Raw genomic sequence first — 17074 nt, 5'->3', positions numbered from 1 at the left:
ATGCCCCGGTCTTGGGGATCTAAGACATAGGTTCCTCTCTTGCTACGATTCTCGCAGAGGATTGTAATATATGCATCTTTGTTAGGGAGGCGGGTTCCTCAACAAATTTTAAATCTTATACATATGCTGTGGGTGTGTATGTATGGGTTGTGTGTTTGAACAGATATGATTATATTGTGTGTAAATTATGATATACTTTATATATATATATAAAATTATATTATATATATATATATATATATATATATATATATATATATATACGTCTGACATATATATATATATATAATATATATATATATAAATATATATATATAGTTTTCCTGTATTAAACTCCTTTTGAATTACTTATTTATTTTTTATTTCCTTTTTTAAATGATTACGGCGTCAGCAACCTACTGTAGATGTTGTGACGCTAGTTTTAGTGGCCATAATCAGTCATTTTTTCAATTAGTATGTATCTATTTGCCTGCTATGATGACGAAATCCATTAGTTTACCTTTTTTTCTTTTCTCTGGAAACCTTTCTTTAGTTTTTAAAACTAAAATTATTATCTTTCTTCTTATACAAGATGTATATTTCCTACTTATAACATTTATCCTTTACCATTTTTTCCTCCATTCCATCTGTCATCTTTTTCCCTTTGAACTTCTGAACTTTACCTGTTTTCTCTCATTTCTGTTACTTGACAGAATACAGCGTTGAGGGAAGCTCAGCAGCTGTCGAGTTAGTTGAAGAAGCACTAGAACGGAGCAACATTAACATCTCTGAAGGCTAAGAGTGCAACGAATTAAATCATCTCGACATGATGCTCATTACAATTTCTGTGAACGTGTGATAAGAATGTGAATTTGTGGAAGCTTTTTATACAAAGTGGTCCGTCTTTCAGCAGCACTACTATATGTTGCAGAGACGGCTGTCTCGTATTTCAGTAAAACATTTGACCATAAACGCATAATGTGATATAGAATGAGTTTGCTGAGGTTAATGGTCATTAGGCCTAAAATCAATAAATTAAAAATAGGGAGATGTCTGAAGAAAACTTATTCCTGTGTCATAGGGTAGGTACTTTTAAGAAGGGGTTGTTTGTAGTGGGGAAAAAGAAACACTTTTGAATGTTGCAAGAATGGGACGAGTGAGAGTAGGTTTAAGACTTTATGAAGTCTCTTTGCAGGATGTAAGGGAAAACCAGAAAAAGCTGATTAACAGAAAGACTTCTTTGCTGTTGGGATCGCAAGACAGACGCTGCAGGATGCTAATGATCTTGCGATTAAGTGGCTGACAATAGTATAGGTAACATGTAAGGATGTGAGACAGGTTAGAAAGTAACGTGAGAGAATAATAAACGCCCCTTTATATGAAGCAAAACATGATACAGGAGAGTATAATTATAATAATAACAACATTTCTAGACGTAACATGGAATCGTATGGTAGAATTTTGTTTACGATCAGGGAATTTACATGGAAGTCTTTTGCTCTTTTGTAATAAGGGCTGGGGTTCCAAAGACAAGATACAGCTGTGAATGGGACCATTCATGTCAGAAATGGAACTTTTTCATCAAGGTTTCCACATATTTTTATTCATTACAGACAAAAATAACGAATGGTTTTTCGTATATGGTGGGTGGAGGTTGGGGGAGGGATGTTTTCAGAGCAAGTAAAATAAATTCGATGCCAGTATTGGGTATTTTGTGACAGCATATCTTAAATACAGGATTCCGTGAGAGAGAGAGAGAGAGAGAGAGAGAGAGAGAGAGAGAGAGAGAGAGAGAGAGAGAGAGAAGAGAGAGGAGTATAAGCCCACAGGAGAATGGGAGGAAGGGAACAAATCCAATAATTAGAGAAACTGTTGTATATTAGAACCACAATTTAATGTTTGTATTAAACATTCCTGTGTCCTAGTTAAAGCTTAGTTTGAAATACAAAGAGATGCAATGTGGAATGGGCTGAGGATGCGTGATGCAGAAGATAATTTAAAGCGAGGAATGTGAGGTTTTTAGATAAGAGGAAAGAGTCTACAGACAAGGTAATACCTGGTTTGATTTGAAAGTGGGTCTCACTTGAGGATGTATCCTAGGCTTATAGTGATGACAGAATTCTTAAAAAAAAAAAAAATAAATAAAAAAAAAAACAGAGGGACGTGCAAACAAGGGGCATGAGATATGGATTGAAGGAGAAAGGGATTAAACACTGGAGAAACAGTATATAAAAAATCAATATACATAAGTAATACTTCATCATGGACTCTTCTGTTCATTGATGTTATTTGTTATTATTTTCTGAAAAAAAATTCCCACAAGAATTATGTAAAATAACCCAAGCGACATACATTTTTATAATCAATGATTGCTCTGAGAAGTAGCAATGCCAGATTAAGCTTTTAGTAAATCAAACTGAAATTCTATCTCATGTTTGACAGTAAGATACCTAAATAGGTTTAATACTTGTAGCTGTACTAGTAACAGTTTAGAAGACTTCGATAAGTATTCTTGTTTTCCCCCTTTTAATTGTATTATAATTGGAATAATCAGTTCTTTATTTATGTGGATAAGGAATTGTTCACTCGATGTTTTAAGGACTTTTTATCCTGCATCACCTTCGATATTAGAATTACCACAGCAATAACTTTGGAGATGGGATAACGCTTGATTGAGAACTTTGTATGTCACTCAGTTTCCTAGAGAATGAATCAAGGCAGAACGTTTTACCCAAAGTTTCAAGAGAAAATGTAATTTCTATATGATGTTGATTTAAATTTTTGTAAAAACAAAAGTTATTTTAACGCTTAGATAAATTGTTCACTAAGCAAAAAGATTAGTAAAAACACAAGAGTTAATGGTAACAATTTTATCACCAATGCCACATCACCTTCTCGGTGGGACTGGAAATAAAAGACATCCAAGGAAAGCTCAAGAAATGTTTATGCCAGTGGCACGCTCACAGAGGTGCGGTTAAGTCCAAAACAGATGAATCAATGAATAAATAAATAGACAAACAAAATCCAACATCTAAGGAACCCTAATTTATGTCTGGGTCCCAAATACAGTGCTAATATGGATTCTATATGAGTACGTGAAAGGAGCGAATTGGGGGTTTGATCCCAATAGTTATTCCGTGAAAAAAATGTCATTAAAACGAAACAGGTTTTTCGGCACCATGATACCTGAGGGTCGTCACTCCATGGCAATCATGCAAAATTCTTTAAAGGAAATACCATAAATTTATACAGATCTTAGAAAATAAAATTATTATTACTTAGTTCTTGAGAAGGCTTCTGTCAAAAACCAAAATGACAGGCAAACCTAATCAAAGTGAAGCATAAATAAACTTAAATTTTCTTAATTTAAGTTCGCCTTAGAGCATTTGTCGTCACGAAAAGTATCGGAAATCGGTGGCGAAAAACGTCTTCGTCGCTGAGTAATGTTGGCAATAAAACTGCGAAAGTGCGACTCCGCTTCCTGTAATGCAAATAGTAGTCCAGGATTTGCGATTCTCTTTGAAGTCGTGTTCTTTCTATCCCCATGAATTTGCTTTAGCCTTTGCTATTCCCTGAGGACAAGACTTTCGCGTTCTATTGCTTACTTGATTAACTGACCAGGGTTTGTTTCCATTTGTTTTCTTTAAGCAGACAGGGACAGAGACAGAGGGAGAGACGGATCACTTATTAGTGGTTTCTGTAATTAGGGTGAAATTTACCTCCCGTTTTAATGTTATGTAATTAGACGGAGTGATGGACAAACTTGCTGGGTGCTTCCTTTTTCATTCTGGTTATTCTTTAAGCTGCGACACTCAACTTTCGACTAACACCTAGGTTAACAGGGGGATCCGGGACTTTAGGGAATGCATCCATATCATCTATTCTCGTCCTGTTCTAAAGCTAAAGAGAATCTAAAAAGAGAGAGAGAGAGAGAAAGAGAGAGAAAAGAGAGAGAGAGAGAGAGAGAGAGAGAGAGGGGCAAACCTTTACCACTCATGAGAACTTATGAGAAAACATAGGATGTGGACGTTATGAGGTGCATAAAATAGATCACATTAATACCTAACACACAGCACAGTCTTTTTTCCTCTTTCCTTTCCACTTCCCCTCCATCATATTAACGACGTGATGCTTTAAGTCAGCATCCGAAAAGGAAATGGAGGTGATGGCTGAGAAATTTCAGAAAAAGGAGAGCGATCTCTCTGCTGCCTTGTGAATTCGTTTCGGCAGAAGTTTTTTCCGTGATTTTGGAGATGCGATTTACGAGACGAGAAAGATCATCAGTGAGTGGCTCTTTCATTTTTAAGAATTAATAAAGCCATTTTGGGAGAGTTCCGATTGAGGGCCGCTTCTTGAAGTCGGTTTAGACAAAGATTTTTGAGTCTGACGCGATATGTTTGATCCTCTTCCTAAGATGCAGTTGCTCTTACATGATTTATTATATAAAATGTGTTTACAGTTTTAATTCAAAAACCAAAATTCCAAGGTTCACATTGTTAAAGGTTATTTTTCTTGTTTGGCATCAACTGGGAAATATAATAGTAACTCCAATAATCATACCGTACAGAGTAAATTTCAGTAATCATTAGCGTTACAACATAAGTAAAGAACTCGCCATGTGTGAACCTAATTAACAAGTTCTACAAACGATTGATAAACAACCCATATACGAGGGAATTACTTTTACTCGACTGAAGAAAAGCTTTGTCTTCTTGTACAAAAAAGAAGAGTTTCTTTTTAAACTATAAAGTATATAAATGATGGCGTTGTTATTCAGTTAAAGTCAGAATGTAGTCAGAATTTTAAGCTCATTTTTTTTAATCAAGAACAAAATCAAAGCAATCTTTAAATCAAAGACCTATTACATGAATATGGAATGTATATTTAGGTTGCAATAATGACTTAACCCTTGGATGCAGACATCTATTGATATGACACCAATGCAGAAGGTGGGTCTCTCAGACCCTTCGTACAGACTTTTCATATCGGTAATAACTAAAACGATTTAAACTAAATACTTGTTTTATTCCTGAATATTTATCATATGAAGTACATATTTAAGGCAAAAATTATTAAATTCTTGTCCAAATTCAGTACATGAAATGTACTTTTTGAAAAACAATCCCACTGAATAGATGAAAAAGTGGAAAAATTTCTATTTGAAATGATATCTTGATAAGCATTCGTATTGTTAAGACATTTTTATATAAAAAAAACATTATTTCATTCAATGAAAGATGTAAATTAATAATTAATATACTGAACTTAACACCTTACAGTGATAGCAGAGTTCTATGAAACGCTACACTAGAGGACCTACAGTTTTTACGGCGCTGCCTACTACACTCTAGACTTGGCATTTAGAACATACAATGTAGCTGTGCTCTTTGCAGACATGGCTTTGGCATTTCTTACAAGTTGTTGCACTTTTACGATCTCTCTTGCTTGGACAGATGTGACACCTCTTCTTCCCCACTTTTGTTTGTTGAGAGGATCCCTCAGCTGGTTCGGTTACCACTCCACATCTTTCCATGGAACATAATACAGCTTTTGGAAGATTTGGGACTGATTCCAGTCGTTCTGCCATATGTGGAATAACTAACTCTTTCACGAGTTCTTTTATAAAAAGTCGACGTTTGTGTGACTTGTTTAGGTGGAAGTCTGGATGTTGTGAAATAAAAATTATGTAAGTATCTAGACAGGCAACGTCTATCATATTGTACCAAAGAATCATTGGCCATCTTCTTGTTTGCCTTTTGCATGAATAAGTTTGTGCCATTTGGTCCATCACATCAACCCCACATTTTGTTTCACTGTAGAAGGTAAAGATAGATGGTTTTTGTTTCTTGCTATCCTTGTCAATCTCTTTATCATGATGCACAGTGCTAAGCAGTATTACATATTTCTGAGTTGTTTTTTTCTTTGGTATGTAGCTGACCATTGTGACATCATTCTTGAAACCAAATTCACTACTGTAAACTTCACGATTCTTTGCACTTTTCATGATGTTAGGAATATCTGGCTTGTTCTGGCGAAGTGTATCAACCAATGACAATTTTTTTTTCCAAAAGGGCCTCTGCTAGTGGTACACTAGTGAAAAAGTTGTCAGTGGTTATGTTACGACCTGTATTTCTAAACTAACTGCACAGCTGTAATACAATTTTTGTGCCAAGGTTTTTACAAACATCTTCCCCAGGCTGTCGTCCAGTGTAAATAATTCCATCAAATCCAAACTAACTTCTGGAATCACAAACCCAAAATATCTTTATTCCATATTTTGACGGCTTCGCTGGCATATACTGGATGAACCTGCACCTTCCCCTGAAAGGAACGAGTTGCTCACCCACTGTCACGCGGTCACTAGGGATATAAGATTTTCTACAATTCACAATGAACTGGTCCCATATATATCTAAAAGCAGCTAGATGATCAGTTTGCAAACGGAATTCTATTGTTCTTTTATCATCAAATCTCATGAAACGCCTAATTTCCTCAAATCTTTCAACGGACATTGTTGCCTTGTTAATAGGGTTAGAAAGAGGGTCACCAAATAATTCTCGTATTGGGACATCCCATTGCTTTTCAGAGCCTGCTATAAGAACTATGCTGATTAAAGCAAAAACTTCACTCTTTGTAATTTCTTTCCATTTTTTCTTTTGTGCCCTTCTTATCCGATTTCCTTCCTGGTTTGAGCATTTCAAGATTTCTTCAGTAAAACTTTCTGAAATAAACGAAGTGAAAGCATCTTTAGGTGAAGCTGTAACTATCCCAGGAACAGGGCCATGCGCTGTCGCAAGATATTATGCTGTGGAGTTCTAGCCTTTACAGGAGGTTCTGCTGCCCAAAATGTTTTGTTGCGACAAGTTCGAGCCTCTAGAGAAATATTTTCTGTGGTAGCTGAAGAAGTAGACGGATAAACATCACTGGCAACTTCAGTTATACTCTCATTATTGCTAACTGCAGCTAGATGTAAAGTGTTTCCTGCAATATCACTAATGCCTGAATTATGAGCATTCCTAACACCATCGTAACTCTCTGAAAAAGTAATTCTACTTTTCTTTTCAGTTATATTATCTTATTTTCAGTGTTATACCTATAATTCAACGAAAGCATAATATAATCTGAAGATTATTCATGTATCAATTAATATCTGGTGAAATAAACATGAAAGAAAAGTAAAACTCTTACCGGGTCTCAGAGACCCAGTTCTGCAAATTACGCATACACATTGAAATTATGCGACTGTCCCAAAGACCTTAATATATTTGGTGTTTTGCACTAATAAACATATTTTATGATAAATTTTCAAGGATTACATGAAATATGAATGCTCTCACATGAATAGAATGCAGCATTATCAAGATACGAAAAACTGTCCGGGTCCAAAAGACCCATTCCTGCTTTTAAGAGTTAAAATATCTAAATATGGAACGCCAAATTGGAATGATTATTCCCTTATTTGGACCATTAAAGCGGCTATTACGTTATTTTAATTAAGACCAAGGCTTAGGCAGCAGTTACCGTGGACGACGAGACGTGATTAATGGGGAACATCAGTCCTGTGTAATTAATGAGACAATCTGTTACTCATTCCTTCATCCTGACACTCACCCTGAAAGGTCGAGTACATTAATAAAAAATCTACTCTTTATAATATTGTGAGTAGTCAGTATATCAGCAGCTGTATTTCCAACATTTACTGTATTCATGGGTTAAGGATTTCTCTGGCTGATTTATCTTTTGAAGGAAGGAAATTAGTTTCCACCTTAATCCAGTTTACATTCCTTTACACATATCTGAATCAATTCTATTAGTGTTCTTGGGAAATGGCATATCAGACTGTCTGCTCTCTGATGTATGAGACCAACATTCCAACAGATCATAAATAGGTGCCTTTGCCTACAATGATACCACGTCAAACATCATAACCCTGGATTACTTTTAAACCTGCACATTATGTTATTGCATTTATCAAGCCAACATTGTTCTCTAGACTAGTATCAGAAAAGGTACAAACAAACTGACTAAGAACTAATAACCGCCGAGCGAGATAATTTGTTGCGTGAGCTTTGATGGTTCCATACACGGAGATCACAAGCAACTTTTTACCAAGTTTTTATTCCCTTTCAATAGTTCTTTAAATTGTCTGTTGAACTTACTGTGTCCACTCACACTGTGCATAAGATTTATATTTAGGCCTATATGTGTATTACTATCACTCAAAATTTATTAATTTTTACTAAAAATTTTGGTAAAGCAAAGGGCAACCCTTTATTTCACGGTGAAGTAATTTTTTTTTTTAAATAAACCTTAAACAATATATTTCAACGCAATATAGTATGGCTCAGGTATGCAGACCATATAAAATGCTTGTGGTCAAAGAACGAAAATCTAAATAACTTCACTAGTAATTTTAGTGAATTAGCACGGCCAGTGGAATTCACCATGGAAATGGAAACAGATGGTAGCCTACCCTTGTGGGATTGACTATTACATAAGTATACCTTAGTTTAACTAGACCACTGAGCTGATTAACAGCTCTCCTAGGGCTGGCCCGAAGGATTAGATTTATTTTACGTGGCCAATAACCAATTGGTTACCTAGCAACGGGACCTACAGCTTATTGTGGAATCCGAACCACATTATGACGAGAAATGAACTTCTATCACCGGAAATAAATTCCCCTAATTCTTCATTGGCCGGTCGGGAATCGAACGCTGGGCCAGCAGCGTAGAGACATTAAATGGTTAAAATGCAGTGTGTCAGAATACCGACCAGCATTTCTGTCTACGTACATTTTCATTCTGGTGAAAGCAATAAGTTAAGAAAGTTATTTTCACGTCCATGGTTTTTGTAGCGTTACTTATAAGTAGCCTGATTATGAAAACAGACAAGAAATTGGAAGACCGTGTTTCTGTTTTAGACAATTCATTAAAAGCTGCTAAAAATAATATTTTTTTACGATAACAACCAAGTAACGTACCGTCCATTCTAATTATGAATGCTTGGCGGTAATGTAAAATTTAGGATCTATAAAACAAAGAAACATCTACTTTTAAAGAACTCTCACGACATTAATAATTTTATATTGGTCAAAGTGCAAAGTATTGAAAAAGCGTAAGATATGCAGAAATGAACAATGGAGTTTCAGTATGGTAGCGAGTGTAATCATACGATCAATTAGGTTGAGGCGAAAAAGGTGGTTTATTCTAATGAAAGGAGCAAACTTGAGCCTAGTTTTATAAATAGAGTTTTTGTGGAAATATGAACATCAGCCAGGGCATATATGATATTGATCCATTAATTTAGAATGAAATATGTATAATGTATAGATTTCAAGAATGGTAGTTGGCATAGGCGGGGAAAAGGGAAGGTGGCCACCCGCATAGATAAGAATTTTGTAAATGAAATACTTGGCCTCATACACAAATTGTGTGCGGCTCCACCTTCTTGTACCAGTCAGGTGAGAATTTGATTTCCAACGCATTGTATGCTCGTTTGTACTGTCCCTCTACAACATGCTTTGTAAATTTCTACCATTAAGTCTCGGTCTTCTGAAAATGGCTTCAACCTAAAGTCGGGTGCAGCCATTCTTACCCAGAATATAAGTTCGTGTCATTGGCACGATCTCAATACTCACACACACCTTCACACACACACACGCAGCAACAAATAACGTGTTACAGATTAATTTATATATATATATATATATATATATATATATATATATATTTATATATATATATATATATATATATATATATATATATATATATATATATATATATATATCTTATATATGTATATATATATATGGTTATCTATGCAAGGCCATATTTTATATATATATATATATATGTATATATATATATATATATATATATATATATATATATATATATATATATATATATATATATATATATATATATATATATATATATATATATATATATATATATATATATATATGTATATATATATATATATATATATTATGTGTAAGTGTGTGTCCCTGACATAGAGAACACTAAAAAGGGGTTTTATATTCACACTTTCACTTTACCACGAGGAAAATTAAACGCTGGGTGAAAATGGCTGCTTTCCTCGAAAAGGACAAAAGAGAAGACATTGGTAGGGCTGGCCAACTTCTCCAAGCCGAGGGAAGCATTTTTCCTCTCTCTCTCTCTCTCTCTCTCTCTCTCTCTCTCTCTCTCTCTCTCTCTCTCTCTCTCTCTCCCATCCCTAACTAAGGATCTAAGTAAAACCTGGATCACCAAAATAGAATTCAATCTGAAAATTTAACATGGCGCTGGTAATTAAAAAAAACGGGTCTTAAACCCAAGCTTCAAATATTGAAATTGAAATAAAAAAAATAGATAATGGGAAATCAAACAGAACATGGTAATCAAATAAAAACTAAAGTCAGCATCCCTTTTCCCCATCACCATTAATTAAGTCATATTATTTATCCAAGCCTTTCACACCTAAGTTTTACAGTCTTAAGTCACTGTTCCAAAAATACAACCACTTTCCCCGTCGGCCATTTTAAATGCTTATTAACCAGGAGCATAACTCTCCTAAACAATAAAGGGACCAATGAAACATTCCTGGGAAAAAAACGAAACCATCACTATTAGACCACCAGCTTATGAAGACACATGAGAGAAAATGTAAAATAATCGTCCAAAGTAACAATTGCTAATAACAGTAACACCTGTTAGGTTAGTAAGTTTAAAGTTTAACACACATTCTGCAGAGGGAATTCCCATTTCCAGCGTGTTCCCAATATGCGCGCGTCCAGACACTATTGCTTCTAAAGAGGAAATGAACACTCCATTACAGTATTCTTGAATGAAGCATAGCGGGACACCCCCACAACATCCGGCAACGGAAAAATCCACCACGGACATGTGATCCGCACCCAAGTGCCCCGTGAACATTTCCGAGCCATCGGCCGCTCAGTTGCTGACTTCACCCCCAATCCCACGCGAATGAACGAAAGCTGGAAGGTAATGATCACGCCACCTGCAAGACATCCGAATACACGAACACATACCTACCCCAACCTGCGAGGCCACTGAATACGAACTACATACTTAATATATTTAGAGAAATCAAATTTAAAACCAGGTGCTACAAGTGAGGCCACAGAGATATTGAGAGCGACAAAAATCCAGACTGAAAGGAAGGAGGCATATCTCCTGAATTCACCCTCTGTTGAATTTTCTTTATTCATTTATTTGTTACATACGTGTTTATTTATTGTAGGATGTGCCCAGGCTCTTAGAACTGATAGAGATATTATCACCAAGACCGGTCAGTATCGATAATATACCTGTACAAGCACAAGCAAGACGAGCTTGAATCAGTCTACTTATATCAAACATAACGAACGATGGAGCTTTCAATAATTATTTTTTATGCCGCGTAGACCTATGCCCACAAAGCTCAGAACGCAAGATTTCCTTACCATTTAAACTTTATTCCATATAGATTTCATTGCATGAAAATAAAAAAGATAACTTTATTATGGTACCAAACTTATAGCTACGTCTGTAAACTGAAAAAAATAACCTTTAATGATGTCAACCACTACAAGTCGAAGCACTGGCAAGCGAATGATAGGCCCATTGCCAGATATTTGATTTACTGGCCTACTTATTGTAACCGTTATTCAATCTATCTTAATTTTAAAAAGTCTAGGCTAGCAGCCTTTTATGCCACATATATGACATCAGTACACAGGATGATGGGACTTCAATGAAGTTTCAAACTTCTCCGCAATAGGTTATTTATCAAAATATTCCTAAAATTTTCCCAATTACTATATATATATATATATATATATATATATATATATATATATATATATATATATATATATATATATATATATATATATATATATATATATATATATATATATATATATATATATATATATATATATATATATATATATATATATATATATATATATATATATATATATATATATATATATATATATATATATATATATATATTATAGATATATAGATAGATATATATAGATGATTTTTATGTTCTGAGTTCGGCTGGAAAAGTGAAATTTAATTTTGAATGCAATTTTGCCTTAGGGGCCAACACCTAAAGATCAGAACATAAACAATAAATGTAATTAATAGTATGACTTACCTTGAAATTATATCTAAAGAAAATGGGAAGGTCGTCTTTTCATACCAGTCGGTTAGATTAAATTACTTTATTTACAGATCTTCAACTTAAAATTAATATGGATAGGCCTGCATTCCAACCATCAAGGCACATGTAATGTGTAATAAAAGGTGTAATTACAGTTGGCCAATAAATAAAAGGCTAACATGAATCTTATAAACTGCTTAAGACTGGCCGATAAATTCATTTACATTATCACAACGATAAAACTGAGAAGCCTGGCACGTTTCCCTTGGGGACGGTTTCTCAGAAGATTCTTGCACATGGCAAGATGGAAATGAGTCTTCTAAGGCAATTGTGTCGCAAGGGCAGGGGCAGAACTTCGGAGCCAGAAAACAGGATTCTGGAAAGGTATTCCAGGTCAGCATTCATTTACACAAAGACTTTCTCTCACCTGAAATTCATTATTCACAATGGAGGGGATTATCAATTTGATTTCATTAGCACATGGTAACACTATGGTGGGAATGCTCTAATTATTATCAGAGAACAAACTTAATTTAAGGTTGGAACAAGTCAGGAAGGCAAATGTGCATGTCCAGCTGTGGAAACAAAGGGACTTTGTTTGGGAGAATTAAAAGCTGGAAATACTGAAAATGGAGAGAAATTACAGAGAAGGAAAGAACTGGCATTACTTGTTAACTTCAGGACATCTTATTGCACCTGTGCATAGAGCTCGCATGCAAAAGGTGAATTCCATCCACAGAATTGCCGACACATGGCCAGTGGTAAGAGGGCAGAACAGCACTAGCTTAGCTCTGTTAAGCTTCAGCAACCTTGCGCTGCAGAGGTCTGAAGAGGAGTGAGACAGAGAGAGGTCACCGAGGCATCCCATTCAACCCCTTTGGCGGGCACAGGACATTAGTAGATATGGAAGAAGCAATAGCAACAAGTACAAAGGTCGAAGGGAAATAGGTCTTATAGTTAAGACGAATAACTAAGGGTCAGCATAGCACCCCAATTACTGTCCTGACTGGTCCTTCTTCCCTAACGGTTTTATGTATCCCCAAAATCTTACGATATTGGTGGGGATACTCTAATCTGTCCCAGCTAATGGCATCTCCTCCGGCCTCCATGAAATTCAATTTCATAGCTAATGGACAGGAGGGACGAATTTTCCAAATAAGTAAATAAATAAGGGACTTTGTTTATATATATATATATATATATATAATACATATAAATATATATAATTCATATATAAGGAAATATATACTGGTGTTACACTCAAATTGTGAAATCAGTCATTTTGTGAAATGACTAAATTTGGAGCAGATTGCAAAATGCACTTAGGGACATTTGATCTCCCCATATAGTACCAAAGCGTATGAAATACATTTTGACCCCCAGGGACTGCTAAAGCGGCGAAACAACCATCTTACGCGGAGTGGGATGGATCAAATAGGTCACTGAGGCGTCACATTCAATCCCCACTGGCGGGCATAGACATATGGTAGATCTGGAAGAAGCATATATATAACCAGTACAATATATATATATATAATATATATATATATAGTTTGACTAATATATCAGTCAGTCCTGAAATATATACTAGGGATGTCCCCAATATATATACAACACTGGGGTTAGGATATTACATCTGTATACCTAGTGGCATCTCCTCCGGCCTCCATGAAATTTAATTTAGTATAGCTAATGGACTGGAGAGACGAATTTCCTAAATAAGTAAATACACACAACCACAAACACTATATATATATATATATATATATATATATATATATATATATATATATATATATATATATATATATATATATATATATATATATATATATATATATATAGTATTTCAGAAAACAGTATACTTATGGTTTTCCGTTACTTTGTAGATAACCCTATCTAACATGTAAATGCTTGTGCTTGTCACTAGTTAATGAATGGTTCTACTGTAAGATGAGATCTGACTTCATGAAGCGGTCAGGAATGCCATTACAGCTCAGTTACATCCTAGATTTAGCTCTTGAAAAGTGATTCCACTTGGTAGAAGAGGACATCGGAGCTTCTTACAATGTTGGGGTGGAAGAACACCGCTTGACTATTTCTGAAAGAAGTTATTATTAACACGATCTTTTTTACTTCTGTTCTTCCGATGAAAAAGTATTTGTGTTTTACAATGATGGTACAATGTTTCTTCAGTTGTTAGGAAGTCATCAGGCTACACCACTGGACCACAATCTTGTTTTTGGGTCATCAAAAAAAAAAAAAAAAAGAATCCTTACGATAGTTAACTATCAACTAAAGAAAATTACATCACATTTCGAAATTGCTTCTTTCACTGGTCGCCTTTCTTTCTTAGTGCTTCCTTCGCTGGGAGCTTCAGTATGAACAATCACATCGGAACCACATAGACACATACACACACGTGCTCGCTGACACACATTATATATATATATATATATATATATATATATATATATATATATATATATATATATATATATATATATATATATATATATATATATTAATAGATAGATAGATAGATAGAAAGATAGATTTACAGGGTGGGGTTGCTAGCCCAACACCTTTTTCTTTCCCATTCACGACAACGAGTTACCCATTTCTGCTTTTTATTGTTTCGTTCGACATGTTATTTCGCCTCCATTCACGTAAAAGGTTTTTGATATGACATGCAAAATCTAGTTAAAATGAAAACAAAGAATATTCACCGTAAAACGGTTAGTAAGTAAAATTTAGATTAAAAAAAAATAAACGGTATGGGTGGACCACGAGAACCCAAATTGCACTAGATCTTTTATGCCCAATCCGCTTTCCAGAGCTGAGCATCTCAAAAATGGAATTACTCAGACAACAAGAAAGATGCCTTGAACTCAACGATCACTAGCCACGTTCATTTAATTGGGTTTTACGTATAAGGAATTTCTATTAAATTAAGCTAAAATTGGAAAGTACTCATTAATCTTTGATATTTGATTTGAAGAAGCTTCTTTTGTGTATTTAATTTCGGTAATTATATAGAGATCGTGCAAAAAATTAAATTAAAAAAAAAGTGAGAAAGAGTCGGTGACAAAAGCAAAATTCTGCATCAGAGATGAATAATCCCAGGACGTGTCCCCTGTGCTCGGGACGCAAGCTCTGATATCTTTCAGTCTTCTTCTTCTTCTTCTTCTTCTTCTTCTTCTTCTTCTTCTTCTTCTTCTTCTTCTTCTTCTTCTGCAAAGAAGGGAGATCTTCTTCATCCTCCATTTTCTCCTCAGACACCATTGTGCCTCTGTCCAAGTGCCTCTGTCCACGTTGGGAAGGGAATCATAATAACAACATGATTACCAGTCGACTCAATTGGTCATAAAAAGAGGTGGTTGAAGAGAACAAGGACAACAATCTTGGAAGAATGAAAGTAACATCCTTCAATTGGTAAAGAAAAAAGATATATATAGATTCCCTTTCATTCCATCTGTCCCCTCACTCACCAACGAAGATTTTGGGTGGATGTGGCGATACGCATTGGCTGATGTCAATGATTTCTGCTCATGGGTAATATTCCCTTTTGCCTCCATTGACATGAGAGCTAGATTATTATCCCTGGTTGTTAGTCGAGTACTGTAGGTCACAAGCAGTGTGGAGAAGGGCATAGGGCTGGCAACTTCATCCCAGAACGACTTGTGTCTGAGCTATTCTTTAACACGGGGAGCAAGGAGCTACGGAACCCAGGTTTTGAGATCAAAACTGAAGGACTAAGAATGGCCTTGAGAGAAAATGAAAAGAGAAACAGAAAGAGAGAGGAAGAGTGGAGGTCAATAATAGAAGAAGAAAAAGAATGAGAGAGAGAGAGAGAGAGAGAGAGAGAGAGAGAGAGAGAGAGAGAGAGAGAGAGATAGTACTGTATATCGGCCTAGCTATCTCCAAAACCCCAAACCGAATTAAACTACCACCCGGAGAAGCCATTTAGGCCAGCTGTTCCAAATAGCCATCAGTCCTCTCTCTCTCTCTCTCTCTCTCTCTCTCTCTCTCTCTCTCTCTCTCTCTCTCTCTCTCGTAACAAAAATGCCAATCGGTTTATCGGAGTCCCAATATCTATGTTAATTGTCCTTTATCACGGCTGTTTGACTGTTTATGCCATCTGATGCCGGGCTCGGTCTTTTTCTAGTATGGGCGCGCTTAAATCGCGGGCTTCAGAGACCCTCATTGATGAGGGATTAAGCAGAAAGGGATTTGTCTCTCTCTGTTTCATTCTGTCTCTCCAGGCGATTAAATTGACCTTTTATATGGGCAAAGCTTTGCAGTTTCGACCTTTTCAATCGACGCCAAGTTTCAAAAACCGTTTTATTTATCATGAATGACCAGACTTCTTTGCTTATTGCTTCCTGGGACGGGGATGCTAGACCCTTCCACTTCATAAATCTTTGACGGCGATTCACCCCAGCTGAGTAGCCACCAAGTACTTCATTCATTACTAATATATGTATTCCATTTCAAAATCAGTAATCTCTTTTTGTACATGTGGCTTATAGATTCAGAATTTGCCCCAATGCACCTGCACCTCTCTGTCTGTCTCTCTCTGTTTGTCTGTCTGTCTGTCTGTCTGTCTATCTGTCTGTCTCTCTCTCTCTATCTCTATGTATATATATATATATATATATATATATATATATATATATATATATATATATATATATATATATATACTATATCACACAACAGTCGTCTGTTGCCTAGATACATCATTCAAAGCATAGGTTAACTAAAGCATGTTGAAGTCTGAGGACAATAGGCCCATTCTGTTCTAGATACATCGAACGAAAGTTGATTAAGAGAGAAGAGAGGACAAGAGAGAGAGAGAGAGAGAGAGAGAGAGAGAGAGAAATTATACAGTTCAAAGACCACTGAT

The sequence above is a fragment of the Macrobrachium rosenbergii genome, chromosome 26 (genome assembly GCF_040412425.1).
Source record: "Macrobrachium rosenbergii isolate ZJJX-2024 chromosome 26, ASM4041242v1, whole genome shotgun sequence".
Taxonomy (NCBI): domain Eukaryota; kingdom Metazoa; phylum Arthropoda; class Malacostraca; order Decapoda; family Palaemonidae; genus Macrobrachium; species Macrobrachium rosenbergii.
The sequence above is the reverse complement of the archived record's forward strand: the minus strand, read 5'-3'. Positions refer to the sequence as shown.